This window comes from Aythya fuligula, chromosome 4 (assembly GCF_009819795.1).
Source record: "Aythya fuligula isolate bAytFul2 chromosome 4, bAytFul2.pri, whole genome shotgun sequence".
Classification (NCBI taxonomy): Eukaryota; Metazoa; Chordata; class Aves; order Anseriformes; family Anatidae; genus Aythya; species Aythya fuligula.
The window spans coordinates 21,249,192-21,265,006 of NC_045562.1; the positions used below are offsets into that span (position 1 = coordinate 21,249,192).

General features: G+C 38.8%; 1 protein-coding gene across 15 annotated transcripts in view; it reads right to left on the reverse strand.

The window, feature by feature from the left end:
• The window catches only part of TENM3 (teneurin transmembrane protein 3), a 416,659-nt gene that overhangs the window by 257,459 nt on the left and 143,385 nt on the right, over nt 1-15,815 (reverse strand). The gene's annotated exons all lie outside the window — the stretch shown is intronic.

Sequence of the window (15,815 nt, forward strand, 5' to 3'; positions counted from 1 at the left end):
TACGTTATCTTCTGTATCTTTTACTGAAATGTAATGGGCTTAAAATAACTTCAGTAATATTTTTCCTACATTTTCAGGCACAGCTTAAGATCATTATTACTACCAGCATATACAGGTTTAGTTTTTTCCTTGGAGGTCTTGTTAATTGCCTTATACTGTTAACAGTCCACGTCCAAGTAAGACATGGATTTCAATGTATAGCCTTGCTGCAATTCTGTGAGATCCTATTGATTTGTATTTACCTATCAGTGAAAGGTAGAGGATTTTAACAGAAAAAAAATATAGTAAAAAAATACCCCAAACCACAAAACAACAAAATGTAAAAACATGCTGGCATGCAAAGAATTGGCAAGCAAATAGAGACGAGCATTCCATCCTCCAAATTACTAGCCAAGTCTTTTCACATCAATAATTTACTGCTGTTGGGAAAAAAAAAAATAAATAAAAAGGTAAAGACATTGTCTCTTCCATTTCTCACTTCCTGCTTACAAAAAACCCCACCACTACATGTTAGCACATTTCAGACACTTAGAGCCTTAGCACTCCTAGCTGGCATTGAACAGATCACTGCCAAACTGATGAGACAACCATGCAGTCAAATGTGCCATCATGCTTGAAAAATCTCTGTGGTCAGCAAACTTTGTGGTACCAGCAGGCTGACCTCTACTATTTTTATTTTATTTTATTTTACTTTTAAAGAAAGGTTAATTTGGAGATCTGTTAACTCATACTAAAATAGATTTAATGAGGCCTTTCGTGTTTCTGGATGAGACACTGAGCTATGGGTTGCCAGCAGTAGATGCTGAACAAGAGAGTGACTTGTTAACTTGGACAATGCCAAACAGGCTTAAATTGAATGAAATGACATGAAAGGAATGAGTTGAAAGGCTACAGATTGTTTCACAATGCTTTTTCACAATGCATTGTTTACTAGTAATGATTTTAATGAATGGAAAAATATTATGTACTTGCTACATAGGTGATAATATTGAAATGTGGTATCAAGATAAATAAGGGTGTTTATATGCTATTAAATTGCTACATGAAAAACATCCTATTTCTTGGTAAAAATCATTGGGACTGTAAAAATAATTATCATATAAGCACATATGCAAGTAACTATGATAATGAGAAGATAACGCTCTGCAACTTGCATCTCAATTCTTGAATTTCTTGGTTGCTCTTTGTTTTCAGAAACCAGAGCAGGTTTTAAGACAAACATGTTTCACAAAACAAACAAACAAACAAAAAAAAACAAACAAAAAAAACTTTTTAGTACTTGCTCACGATTCCATAAAATGGAGACACGGCTGCCTTCCATTTATTATAAAACCATTTTTCAAATTACACATCTACAGATGGATGTCTACATACGGATGCTGAAATACCTGACCTGGCAAGTATGCGAGTACCTCTGAGCTGAAAAACATCAAAGCGTGTTAGCACTGCGCTGTACCTCTTGACAAGGTCTATTAGGCTGGGTGAAGCTCCTGGCTAATGCAGACAGACTTTTGCGCCCAAAGTGGCAAGATTGCACAGTGCTGCTTTTTAACATGCTGATCGATCAGCTGGGGTCACCGCGAAGTGGGACAGTTCTGCTCTTCGCCGCTCAGTGTAAATAAGCCCCGTCATACCGCCGGCTTCTCCGAAACACTCCTAACTTTATTGTATTTATCCACTACAAATATTATAGTGCTGAGGAGACAAATCAGAGTTAAGGAAATGTTTGATCTTAGGCAAACGCCTAATAAAATAGCCTGCACTGAAATACATTATGTTGGTTGAAGTGGAACAAAATAAGCCAGAAACACGCAGGCTAACCTCACCCTCACTGCACAGATCACAGCAAAAGCTGTTGCTGCCCTCTTTTTTTTTTTTTTTTTTGGTCTCTTCCTTGCTTTCCTTTGTCCTTTCTTTGCATAAGTCTGGCTTATGCAGTTCCATTTCAGCAAGTCCCCTTTAACCTTCTGATTAGTAACCTGCTTGCTGAGTCCATGACATATTAGCAGAGCAAACCCACGACCAAAGACACAGACATAATGGACTTAGTGGGGAGGAAGCTACATAAATGCTTCCACATTGACTTGCTGCCTGAAAAATATGATGAGCTCTTCTAACAGAAAATGGGGCTGGAAATTAAAGGCAGGTTTCCTGCAATTTGCTAAGTGTTTGCCTGGAATTAACAGCCTGGTAATAGCTGGAAAGGAATAATGGTTTTAAGTTGTGAAACAGTAATGCTTTCCAGTTTCTAAACTACATTTGGCTGATTAAATCACAAAATTAATTTGAAATTAAAACTTGAAAATACATTTTTTTCCTGACTTCTTTACAACCTTCTTTAAAAACACAAACAAAAGAAAAGCAACCAAACAAAAAACACACAAAAGATTTTTTTTTTTCTGCAGTTCCTGGGGGTTAGAAAGTTGCATTAGGAAAGGACAAAGAAATACCATGCTGGCTAAAGCTAAGCTAGCCTGATTTTTCAAAAGCAGGTCATACGTTTATTAAGAATAAAGCACAACATTTTTGTCACCCTACAGTACATGTTGTTATTACTCCATACGTGACCCTCAGATCCATCCCATGTCAGAGGTGCCTGGACCTCTTGCTTCCCAAGTCCATGCCACCTCCCAAAGTTTCCTTTGGGACCCCCATCAGCACCCACCCACACCAAACACACCGCAAGCACCCTGCAGCACATCCCCTGAGCTGACATCGCATGGCAGCCCTGCATGCCCAGAACCTCCTGTGGGGCACCAGGGGAGCCCATTCTACCCCAAACATCGCTTCTCAGCCAGCCCCATGCAGGTCCCCAGATCAGTGTCACACACAGCTCTCAGTGCTGCGGGTGGGAAAAAGCTTCCCCATCCATCTGCAACACCTCTGGTCTCCTGGTGCTAATGAGGGATTGCACCACCTTAATAACCTGCGATGCTCAGGGGGACTCGTACCCACCTCAGGTCCCTAACTCTTCTGGCAGACTGGGCTCATTGTGCAGTAGCTACAGGGTTTCTTACCCAGCAGTATGTGGTGTCCAAGCCTCCTGAGACTCATTAAGGAGCAGCTTAGCAAACCAGCAGCTATACCACAGCTGACAAATACACAAAAACTGGATTCTGGAAACTCTAGCATCTAAAAGAGCAACAAACAATCCTCACCTTATGCACCAGTTCACATGTCAATAGCCATGATGGACTGGAGGAACGCTCTGAGTGAAAATAAAACTGCAAGAATCATCAACCATAATGAGAACATAGACCATCGGTGGCAACCTGTGCCTTTAAGGAGCTGCAAGTACTTCGGATGTAGGGAATGTGATTTGGGTTTATGAGGGAAAAAGATTAACTAGGTGCAGATAGGCCTGTAAAATTGCATGATAAAAAGGTGTCACAGGGTCTGGCCCCCTACTAATCGATTACCATGTTAGGTGGTGTAATATTAAACTTCAAGTACAATAAAATGAATGTAAGGAAACCCAATTAGTTAGAAAAGGCGTCTGAAAACTGGGGGGCAGAGATATTATTGTATACGACATATAAATGTCTACCGCTCCTGACGCTGAACAGAAGATCGTAAAAGATGATTTATGAGTTCTTTTATATCAAATCAGATTTCATTTAACTTAATAAAGACTTTATTCACACAGCTTGGGAAAAACATTTTAACACGATTTTGTACTATCTACTTAAACTGCTATGAAGGGGCCTGGTATTTGGATCACGCTTCACAATTTCTCAGATTTCTCTCCTTGTGTTCACAATGAACTTTTCTGTTCAGACATTTTATGAGTTATAAAGCAAGTGTGTGTGAGGATGTTTAATTTGCAATTCCTTTGGTTAAATTTAGCCATAAATATAAATAGTATCAGCCTCACAGTGGGCCACAATCTTCAGTGACTGACACTGGGGACATGAAGAAGTAAGCATGGTACGAATGGGGTGTGCTACCTATTGAGAAGGCTTTCCTAGCAAGGCACATGAAGCCCAATTGACAAAGGAAGGAAGGAGGCCATAAATATTTAGGGCCACAGACTGCCAGCTCTTGCTGCAGAGCTTTTTGTGGGTGGGAGAATTGCATTCTGGCTACACTTAGTGATTTCTAGGAACGTATTATAATGATGCTGGAGCAAAATACTAGAACCGTGTGCTATCAGCTGCACTTCCTGCTGCCTTGCTGTCAGAAATGTGTACTTGTATTTCATAAGAATAACTCACGTGGGAAATGGCTGGAACAGATAAACTGAGAAAACGAGTAATGAAAACTAATTCCAGGTAACCTCTCTTCTGATGCTAGGTCAGGTTAACATGATCTCAGCAGATTTGGTGCCCGTTTCCACTGCCATACAGGGCTGAATCTGAACTGCAGCCACTACACATCACAAATGCTAAATTAATGCCAACTCTATGACACGATTAATATTTTGCTCAGTTGGAAAAATCATTTATATTACTCAGAACTTGTCATTGGCTTGAAAAGGTAGCAGAAAACTCCTGGCATTATGTGCTTCCATTGGAAATGCCTTCCCACCTGAGAAGTCAGTCTTGTTGTGAGCCCTGCAAAGGAAATCGACAGGGGGTGTCAGAGAGAGCCATTCCACGCTGCAGGTAGATAATGCATTTTCATCCAGACACGACAAAACCGCTCCTAGTGCTAATTGAGTAGTACATTGTCAGCACTCATGAAATAGCTGATGTCTCTGCAGAGGAGTTATGAAGTATGAGCTGTTGGATTTTGTGTCTTAAAACCTAGTTTCTTACAACTCCACAACAATTTTTTTCCGCATGTGACAAAAAGCAATCCACTGACAGTCTGAAGGGTACTGACCATATTAAAATATTGGTGACTTGGTCTCAAGTTTGCAGTCAAGGAGGAGTTTTAAAAGCAACATGTCTTTGATAGCCTAATCTTCTAGACAATTTATCTATTTTTAAATCTCCAAAATGACAGCACTCCCACAGAGCCCATTGATGAGGCATTTTTCAGCAGAGTCCTGGAAATGAGCTAAGCTGCCCAATCTGGATTTTGAAATGAACATAATCAATTTACTCGTACATGGTTTTAAAACACTAATACCACTTTCAATGTATGATGCTAGAACAGGTGAGAAGTTTACAAAAAAGTGAACAAGCACACAGTGTGGTGCTTCAGAGAATGAAGAGTGGTTTCTTATTCAGTATTGGAAAGAACAGAAATATAAACAAGAAGCATGCCATACATGAAAGCATGCAAAAATGGCTTGCATCCACCATTTTAAATGATGAATCGATTTTTTATGTTACTGTAATATGCATATTCAATAGGCTATGTATTTGCCCCAAAGTACTGTAAGCAGCACTAGTGCAATCAGTGGGAAATACACCTGTGCCTTCTTGGATAAAGAAGCGGTACTGAAATATCAGTCAGGTGCCAAAGGCCATTACCCCGTCCGTTTGCAGGAAGGCGCGTATTACTGCTAACCAGATCCCCCAAGGAAACTGCTGCCAGTCTCAGCACTGATAGGGCTTCTCTAGGACACAGTCAATCCTTTTACATGAACAGCACAGAACCAACAAAGAAAGCTGGCACCTCCTTTGAGATGAAGACTAGCAAGTGCCTCAGCACGGATGTCTCCCAGCCACTGAGCTTACTGGTAATCTGTTAAATAGAACTGTAGCACAGCAATACCTCAACTTACTAAGAGCCAGGAGGCCTTTACCCAGTGGCATTTGAAGGTGTGCTCTCTCTGCCCCACTGCATCATGCTAAAAAGGGAAGGTGGCAGCTCCTTGTGGCACAAATCTGATTTCTGGCCCTTCCTTAAGCAAATACACAGACATTTATTGTACAATTTTACTGTAGCAAGGATTGTGTTTCAATACACTTACAAACATGACCAACTCTACTGGTGTAGATATATACACAGACCATCAAAGAGGTAAGAAACTCATTCAGATTAACACCACTACACGAGCACCTTTGCTTAATGTTTTCCTCAGTAATGATGAGAAACCCTTCCACTACCCATATGTTACCACCTTCATCTCTCATAGCTTTCCGTGTCTGTAAAATCTGCTCACAACACTCACACAGAAGCACTTAGAAGATATACTCCATAAACACAAAACTACATACAGTAGTTGGGCAACAAGTTTGAGAGAAATCAGCAGTTCTTACATTCATCATTTTAAGAATAAGGAACCCATACCTGTGAAAAGGCAGGGGAGATGATGTATGTTTCTGATACACATCTCACCTTAAACCAGCAGACACACAAACATGCACTACTCATTTTATAAATGATATCTAGAAAATATCAATACAGCCCAACATAAATTCATATAGGATGAAGAGGTCTAACCCTTTATGAAATGTGTGACTATGTGATAAATATAATCTGATAACCTAGCAAGATTCTTTTTCTTCTGCGTGCCAAAGGTTAGGGTACTCTGGTGACTAGAGGCCTGATGACTTTTTTGAACTATCATGATACAAAAATGACTTTCAAAGAAGGTATGTGTTGTTTTCAGCCTTCTAAAAACATTATTACATTTTAATTCATGAAGCCTTAAGAACATTCCTGTGAAGATGAAGACCCCTGTACAGCAAATTTAATCTCACCAAGTTCAGTTTTCTTGGCTGCCTTTGCCAAGTCCCTTAAAAGTAGCCTGTGGACCACAGCTGAAAACCACAGTGTCCAGTGGACTAAGCAGTCCTGAGGGGTATGTTCTCAGAGCAGCTGAACTGAAGGAGAAAGTCTTAGCTGTTTTTATTACAAATCGACATTCAGAAAAGAGTGTTTTAAAAATAGAGGTACAACAGCCCTTACCTAGCACAAGGAGTGTTAAGGAGGAACCATGCCTAACATTGTCTTACTATAGCAGGCTGATAAACACACTGAAGAAAGGTAAAAGAGAGGTTGGCCAAGTAAATGTGCAAACTAAGCTATGTCACATAATGGTATTTCCCATTTGTTCCCATATTGAACAAACAGAATAGAAAGCAACAAACCCAAATAGTTGAGATCTGATAACCTGCTGCAAACTTGCCCAGATTGACAACTGAGGCTCGTAACAAGACACCAGACGAACTGTAAGTTAGAGCAATCAGGCATCCCGTAAAACAGAGACACAATACACACACGTATTTAATTGTACACCTACTCCTGAACGCCAGCTGGCCTTATTTCCGAGGCACATCTTACTACTTTCAGGGGAGTATCAGCAGTTACTCTCTGGACTCTCCAAAAAAAGCTGTTTTATATCCTGTCTACTCAAGATATTTGGTAAGAAAAACAGGCCTTTTGAAGGGAAACATGAACTGGTTCTTGCCCATTGCCAGATAGCAACAAGCTATGGAAAACAAATGGGAGGAAAAAAAAAAAAAAACACACAACAGTTTTGTCTCTCTCAAATGCTGTCACTTTTCACACTTTCTTGAATAGGACTACTTTGCGAGCAGCCAGTGGCCTCTTGATCTCATTATGTTCTCATTGGCAATACTCCTTACAAGCAATGCCTCAAAAACACTTAGTTTCAGAAAGCCTAATCACAATAATGTTTCATGAGAGCTCGCAAGAACTTGGTCTACCCCCTGGTATTTACAGAACTTGAATTCTGTAACTTAAGAAATTTGAGACAGCACTTTGAGAAAAGAGCTACTAGATTTCATATGCAAAAAGTAGACTTTTCTGAAGCTATTAATATACTACAGGCCCATAATCCTCTCCCTTCAAGGCAATAAATCAACTTGTCTTACAACACCAACAAATGAACAAGGAGCCACTTGTTTTACCTTGTGAAATAACAGCCCCCACTGTGAAACAGCAGACTTATTTTCTCTTTGGCCAACTGATTTTGTTAATCAGCATCTGAAAATATGGAATTGTGGGGGCCAGCACCACCAGTACAGCATGATTTATAAACAGGTAAAACACCGATTAGCTGCTTCTGGTGAAGCGTGTCAGAATCCCACGCACCACTTACATACCAGTAAGACAGTGCTATCCGACATCTGTGGCCAGCACTATACACTAAGCTGAATCTACGAGTCTAAAGCCTCAACGGCCACTGAACACTTCACAGAGAACTTGGTCCTTAGCACAGCCATCATCACTGACAAATGCATCTTTTTGTTTAAGGGAAACCATCTTTCCTGAACATCTCAGGAGGAATGCCTGGGAGTGTGAACTGCGAGGCATCCCCACAGGATGTATACCAATGAGACACTTCACTGGGTCTGATGTTTTATAGCACATTTTGCTCCCTACTCTGAGCTTACTATGGTGTTGCCTTGAGGTGGGAATGCAGTCCTGCACCTTGGCCTCTGCAAGCAATATAGCCATCATCCTCTTTTTTGTAAAACATTCAAAGCGTGGCAGCAGTCATGAATACATTTGCCATTTGGAGAAATTTTTCCAGACGAACCTTTCAGAAGCTCTCTCAGATATAGTTGGGGTTCTTACTGACTGTATGCTTTGGAAGATGGAAAGATTATTTCCTCCCCCATATATAAAATAATCCATGATGAGGAACTCTTCTTTCCCCCACACTTCTCACTACATCTTGGGAAACTGCTTCTAGATTTTGGTGATGCTTTTTAAAATGTTGATAGACAGTTTTGCAGTTGGAGATGGTATCTGTTCTTCTGATGTGAGGAGGCTTCTGAATATAGGAAGAACAGGAATATAGGAATACAAGGAAGAACTTTGCTAGCAAGCCTTACTAATAAAATCCAAGTTTCCTTTAAGGCATTAAACTAGGTACAAATTGCTTGAAGAACTTCAGTGCCTGAAGTTGCATCCCTCTGTCAGATCACAGAGCTGTTTTTATTAGCTCTCAGATTTACTAATTGACACTTAGTCATCATAATGACCATATCTTCTGGCTGTACATGTTCAAGTCCTGGACTTCCGATGGGTGAAGATTTTCCTAGTTAATATTAATGCTTTTAAATGAATGATAACAAACTATCTGTTATGGTGACTGAAAGACACGTTATGCCTAAAGGAAATAAGATCTAGGAACTAAGACGAGCAAATATAAATATGAAATATAATTGAATGACCAGACCCCGCATCAATATAACCTCACTGTTCAAACAGAGCTTCACAAATTCTAGACTTCAAAGCCACTCTGATAAAGAAATATCAGGCATACCAGAAGAGAAGTGTTTGGAAGATTTTAGCATTATAGAAAACCACATGCACGGCAAAGATTCCATCAATAACTTCGAATTGGAGACTTCTGGCCTCTGTAGAGTCTGTACTCTGGTTTGAGGATTGTAAAGCATGTTTAAAAGAGACCTCCAGGAGCTGAAATCAAACACATTTTTCACCACAGAGTCTTCAGTTATCTAAAGCCAACTAATACGTACATTAAATCTATGTGGTTGTAAAATCTGAGTTTAGTCTCTTACAGAAAACAGAGCAATCTTGTCCTATGGGGAAAATAATAAAAGAAAACAATGTTGAACATTTACAAACAACCTTTCCATTCATAAAAAGCTAGGGGTCTCAGAGGAATCTTGCAATAAACTTGCATATGAGTTTATCTATAATCCATCATGAGGAAGAAAACAAACAAAAACCCTTTGAGCTGGGAGAATACTTTACTAATCTATTCCAAGTCCAGTGGAGCAGAAGCCTGTATGTTTGAGCTGTAACATTGCACCCCATCAGAACAGCAAGCTGGCTGTCACAGGTCACACACACTGCTTACCAACAGGTTCACATTTATATATATGTCAGAAGTCACATCTCCAGGCCAGCGATGCTTTTCACCCCCAAAGCTGCACTTCCTATTATCTGCCAATCTAACAGACAAAAATGTAGAACAATGACAAATAACACTAGTCAGCCTTAATGAGGTTACTCATTATAATGAGGTTACTAATTTTACTGTGCTACAAAAAAAAAAAAAAATCTAGAATAAGGAAATGAGCAGATAAAATCACTTTCTACCAGAAAAAATCAACATTAAAGTGAAAGTGTATTTTTTAAAAAGAAGGAAAACCATTCCAACCAACTTCTTGTGTAACCAATGATTTTATTGCCCTCTAGATTTAAGAGTGTAAAATGCTGTTTTTCTCATCATTGATCTTCAAGTCCAGAAAAAAAACATTTTCTCAAAAAGATGAGGATTTGATGATAATTTGCTGTGTTTACACCATGACACCTATGCAATTTATCTGCAATCTACATCACAGGGAAGCACATACTTACTGAAGTGTTTGTAGCTACCTAAGGATGTCCTCAATGTAGGACCTCATTGTGTCAGAAGATAGTCCAAAAATCGTTTCAAACACCACGGAGACATTTTTCTTTTGAATCTGAGTTACTACATATTCTGATACTTACATGTTACTCTCCCTGAAATCAAAAGGAATCTTCCAGGATGACAGGTGGGTGCTGTAAATAATAAATGCGCAGTACAAGTACCAGAACAGATTCTTCGTCCCCAAAAAGGATCTTCTGCTTGTATTTTGTGTTGACCTTGATGATTTTATGATGTCAACAACAACAGCCAAATTAATTAAAATATTCCTGTGGTACAGGATAGAATCATAGAACAGCTTGGATGGAAGGGACCTTAAAGACCATCTAATTTCAAGCCCCCTGCCATGATCAGGGACACCTTCCACTAGCCCAGGTTGCTCAAAGCCTCATCCAGCCTGGCCTTACACACTTCCAGGACTTTGGTTAAAGAGAAATCAAGTCCTAGTAATATATATATTTTTTCTTTTTATGTGTATGATCAAGAGTATTTATGATTCTATTTTCAATCCGATAATCAAATATTTATCACAAAAATCAGAGGGAATGGGATGAAAAATTTTCATATCTAAAACAACTATTCACATTCACAACAAAGTTACCGTTTCAAACACATGAACAGCCAGCCATAGAGCATTTCACACGCACTATTTTGCGGTGAAAACATTGCCAAGTAAGCTTTCATTATACTGGTACTAGAAATAAACAAACATATTAGCAGTTTAAAACAAACTTTAAAAGGTCTTGTGTTCAACAAAAATGTCATAGTGGCATTAGGAAAAAAAGTGTAGAATATCAGTAAGCTTCCCCTCCCAATTTAGTTCATTCAATTCAATGAATATTTAAAGTTCAAGTGTATGAAAACGGTCAGTGTAAAGGATCACTTACATGAAGAAACTGCGAACAAAGCAAAAGTCTTGTTAGCTAGCCTGGATATTCACAGGCACTAGCACATGAACAGGAGCTGTGTCTGTGCAGTAACCACATCCAGATGAGATGTTGGCAGGCACACAAGCAGAACCCATGCATCTTAAATATCTATGTAAGTGCAACACGGTAAAAAACACTAACTTAAGAACCTGGCCTTGCATATATTTGTTTGTACTTAAGTCCGCAGCCCAAATTAATGGTTGAGAATAAACCTTAGAAGCATTTTTGTCTTAATCTCTCTAGTCAGCTAGTTTCACCATGCTCATCTCTTTCACAAGTCAGTAACTTCTGCTTTGAAAAGTGCATTATGAGTAAACTTCCCTCACGGTCACACACCCCAGAGGAACAAGCTGGAGGCAGCATCCTCCTTCTGCCTTTCATAAATCACTTGACTGATTCAGAATCAAATCCTCCCAAAGAAAGTGTTAGACAACAGACCTCTGACTTTGAGCATGTGTGCTCTGACCCGATGGTCTGTGACAGACCATTGCACCAGACTTCTTTGGGCAGGTCTCTGTCAGCCTTGTCTATTGAAACTGTTCTTCCTTGCAGAAGCACATGTAACCAGGATATGGGACCTGTACCTCCTCCATAGCCCAGATGACTTGTTGCAATCCTTATGCAATGTATTCTTCTCTGGCTACAGGAGTGACTCCTCAAACAGTGCTCAGCCTTTTCTGAGGGTCAGTTTCACACACCTGCCCAGAAGTGTAACTAATACACCATTAAGAAGTGTGGGCACCTGGCTGAGGCTTTCAGGTCTACCAAATTGACAGAGCGAGTATCTGCAAGTCAGATGCAGCACTGAGACAGGATCTCACTCTTGACCTAATTTATATGAAATACATATTTAATCACTAGATACAACTTTAATAAGCAAAATGTAATTTTATCTTCTGGAGCTACTTCTCACTCAGTGAAGTTAACCTCACATTTTTGAATTCCAGAGGTGTTCTCTTCTGTTTGCAGACAGGTTTAACAAAACCCTAGGTAGCACACAAAGCACAATGCCAGTTTAGAAGCCCTCTATAAAAAAATACTAAGGGTAAGACATAACTACAACCCATTTCCTAACATCTGCTGGTTTGTACTACAGTCTTAATGTTGGCTACAAAACCAGCGAATGCGTGTACCTACCTCAAGAGCAGTTTTCACATTTGGCATATAAAACTCTTTGAAAACACAGAAGGTGTTTATACAGTTTGTAGAGGTGATAATAATTAGAGGCAGAATGCTCTAGCTCCTTTCACCAGCACAGAAAAGCAAAAGCTTTGCAAAACTTGCACTTGCCCACTAACTGTAAAGAGGAGGGTGGTAAGGCATGTGAAGGGCCTCTCTGGCAGACACATATAATGGGGCAACCATTTCTGAGAGCAAGGCATGAGGTCAGTCTGCAGGAGACTGGGGTTTGGTCTCTGGGGATGAGTCCTCCCTCATACCCTGTTCTTGTTCCTTATGGACCAGCCTTGCATCAAGGGCTGTGACTTTCAGTCCAGAAGTTTTAAAAAATTCTCCTCACTAAAAGCTTTTACTGGGTTTATTTTAAATATGGATCTTCTCTGTAGAGGGTTCAATTCCACACTTTTCCCTCCTCGAATGCTTAGTATATGCCAAGCATTTATCCATTTGTTTCAAAAGTGTCATATTGGGGATAAATCAATGTGTTAAGAATTGCCTGATAATGTTGTTGTGGGATTAATCTTACAGAACGGATCATCAGCACGATTACCTTTGGCATTCTGTGTGCACATAGTTCCATTTTAAGCATGAAAAGCCTTCTAATGCCGAAGTATAAGAGCCATATATTGAATGATCTGCCACCATTCAATATTTAATCTTGCAATTGAAGGCACTAAAGGGATACAGCAAAGTAACAAGATGAATGAATTGTGACCTTAAACTTGCAAAAAGACAACCCAAACAATTTATCTTTCTGGCCTGTAGTGCATCCTGTGGCCAATACTCCTATCACTTCTCCTCAGTTTGGGATCTGTAGATTGATCAATGCCACATTAGCAAAGTACCTGAGATGACAGCTTCAGAATTCAGACAATCCACTGCATATGCTTTAAGAATATTCTGGGTCAATTTGGCTTATCTGTAGTGGAAAATAAAGACTCCTTAATGAAAAATCAATTCCATTTTCACAACTGCATTTCTAAGTAACACAGGCAAGGTGAGTAGAAAGAAAGCATTTACTAATCAAAGAAACACAAACAAAATACTCTGAAAATTAGTTCAACCTAAATAAACCATCAGACTAATACAATTCCAAGACTTGCTAAAAACTGCTTTAACAATCCAGCTTTCAAAATAAATGTATTGCCACTTCCCTGAGAAAGTAAAATTATTAATATAATAAGCACATAGTGATGCTATGACTGCTGTGGTTGAAGGCCATTAAAAAAACCCTGGGGTCCACCACATAAGCAGACCCAAGACTCTCCTGCGACCGTCTTTTGGTTACATAAACAATTATTTTTTTTGGGTACAAGCTAGGGTCCACGTGGTAGTCCTACCTGAACACGCCTGCCAGCAAATATTCCTTGATGCACTATGGTGAAGGACACATAGAAAATAATCAACGCCGAATGTCACCTATGTACCTGCTAGGGGTCCTAAATCAGGACAAACATATACAGCCATGCTTGCCTTCAAGTACGATCTTCTGTCCATTTATTTCTTGATACCTAGCTGCACTTTGGAAATGAGCATCCCTATTTAGGGAAGACACTTTTCCCGTCTGAAACTATTCTTATTTATTAATAATGTGCCAGCAGTATTTATTAGCCAACATAAAACACAAATTCTCATCAATCTTGTCAAGGAAATATTCTGAGATAGCTTAACAAAAAAAAAAGTCACAAAAGGCCTGGTATTTGGACATTATTGCAAGTACTCCAGTCACCCTGTCTCAGCAAAGTGATTAAAATACTTTTAAAAACAAAGAAAAAAAAAACACAAATAGATCTTAAACACGATTTCAAAAATATTTTTTTTACAACTGTTTTTCCTCTCATTATAATTCTCAGGCATTGAAGCGAATAGAATTTTTATCCCAAACTGACTGGCAGTAGTAGGTAAGCCAAGCAGCCCAGAGGTGGCTGCATTTGACTGATTAAGATGAGAATTTTATTTCTTTTTCATGAGTGAATTTCATTTCTGCCCTGTTACAGATCAATGGATCAGAAATGAATGAAATTAAGCATGCATAAATCAAAACAGAATATTATAAAAATGACAAAACAATAACAGCAACTTTGGTTTATAGTACTGTGATAGTGCTACATAAATAAGAAGGGACCAAATTACGTTGTTCACTGTATATTGATCACTCCTGCAAGAGGCAATGAGAATTGTATATGGAGACATATGCAGGCATAACATATTAGTTGATGCTTGCGGTAACTCTTTTTTTGTAAATGAATGCAGAAGTGCTTCATTATTGATACTAATTACCTGAAGGTGATATAATAAAATGAAGCAAAATTAGTTTCTCAAATATTTTTTTAATTTTTATTATTTTTTTTAAATAATTCACCATAAAATCACATCTCTGAGGGTCTCAGCTAAGCAGAATCAAGGTTGGAACATGATCTAAAGTTTCCTAATTTAATTAAAGTCTTCTATGGAATAAGGTGAGACTGACTAAGAACCCTTACGCAGCCAAGTGAGGAGGTCAGTTCTTCTGACCACGATTTTGGACTTTTCTAAGCTCAACTTTTTTATGCATAGATAAATACGTATCAAACATGCGATTTCTTTAATGAGACAGTACTTTTAAAGTATCAAAGCTACTAAAACAAACAGTACACTCCAGCAAAAACAGTACTTGCAGCTTTCTATGCTTTTTAATGTGCCTACATTTGAGAGCAATCATTCACTATTTCCATCCTTTTTTTGTCTGTCCACCAATTACCCTGGGATCCTCATCCCTAATCAGCTAGCAATTCTTCTTGTAGTTCTACCATACAACCACATTTTTGCATTTTAATGTGGCCCACTCAAATAACAGCAACTGCTGCTTCTTCCATGGGTCTCAAAGCAAAACCTGCCTCAAGTTAAAAATGACTTTAACTTCACAAAGAAATGAGTTCTTCAACTGTCTTACCAAGTTTGTATTTGGCTTTGTTGATGTGTAAAAGTGAGACACTTGTAAGGTGGAGTGTCTTCTGAAAAAATAATGAAATAGTAATAATAATGCATCAACGGTCTTGAAAGTCTATTCAAAATGTCACACTTCACTAAAAAGAAAAAGTAGGTGGTTAAGAATTTAAAAGAAAGACCAAGAACATGATGAGTAATTATCTCCTCTTTTTTTTTTTTTTTTTTTTTTTTTTTTTTTTTTTATAGCTTTGTAGTTTACTTTGGGTGTTTATAAAGCCAATCACCAACCTGGAAACTGCAGAAACCTACAGAAATACAATCTGAGCTAAAATAATTTCCTTTTGAAGACACATTGTTAAACTGAATTAATTGTGCTTCAGTAATCTCTACACTGAATTTGTTGATTTCGTAGAGAAGAATCTTATCCTGGACCTAAAGCAGATCTGGTCTCTCTGGTGAATTCCCTCTCAGTTGCATTCACAGCATTGTGAACACCTCTGAAAGAGAGCAATTAAGGGAGAAATTTGGAG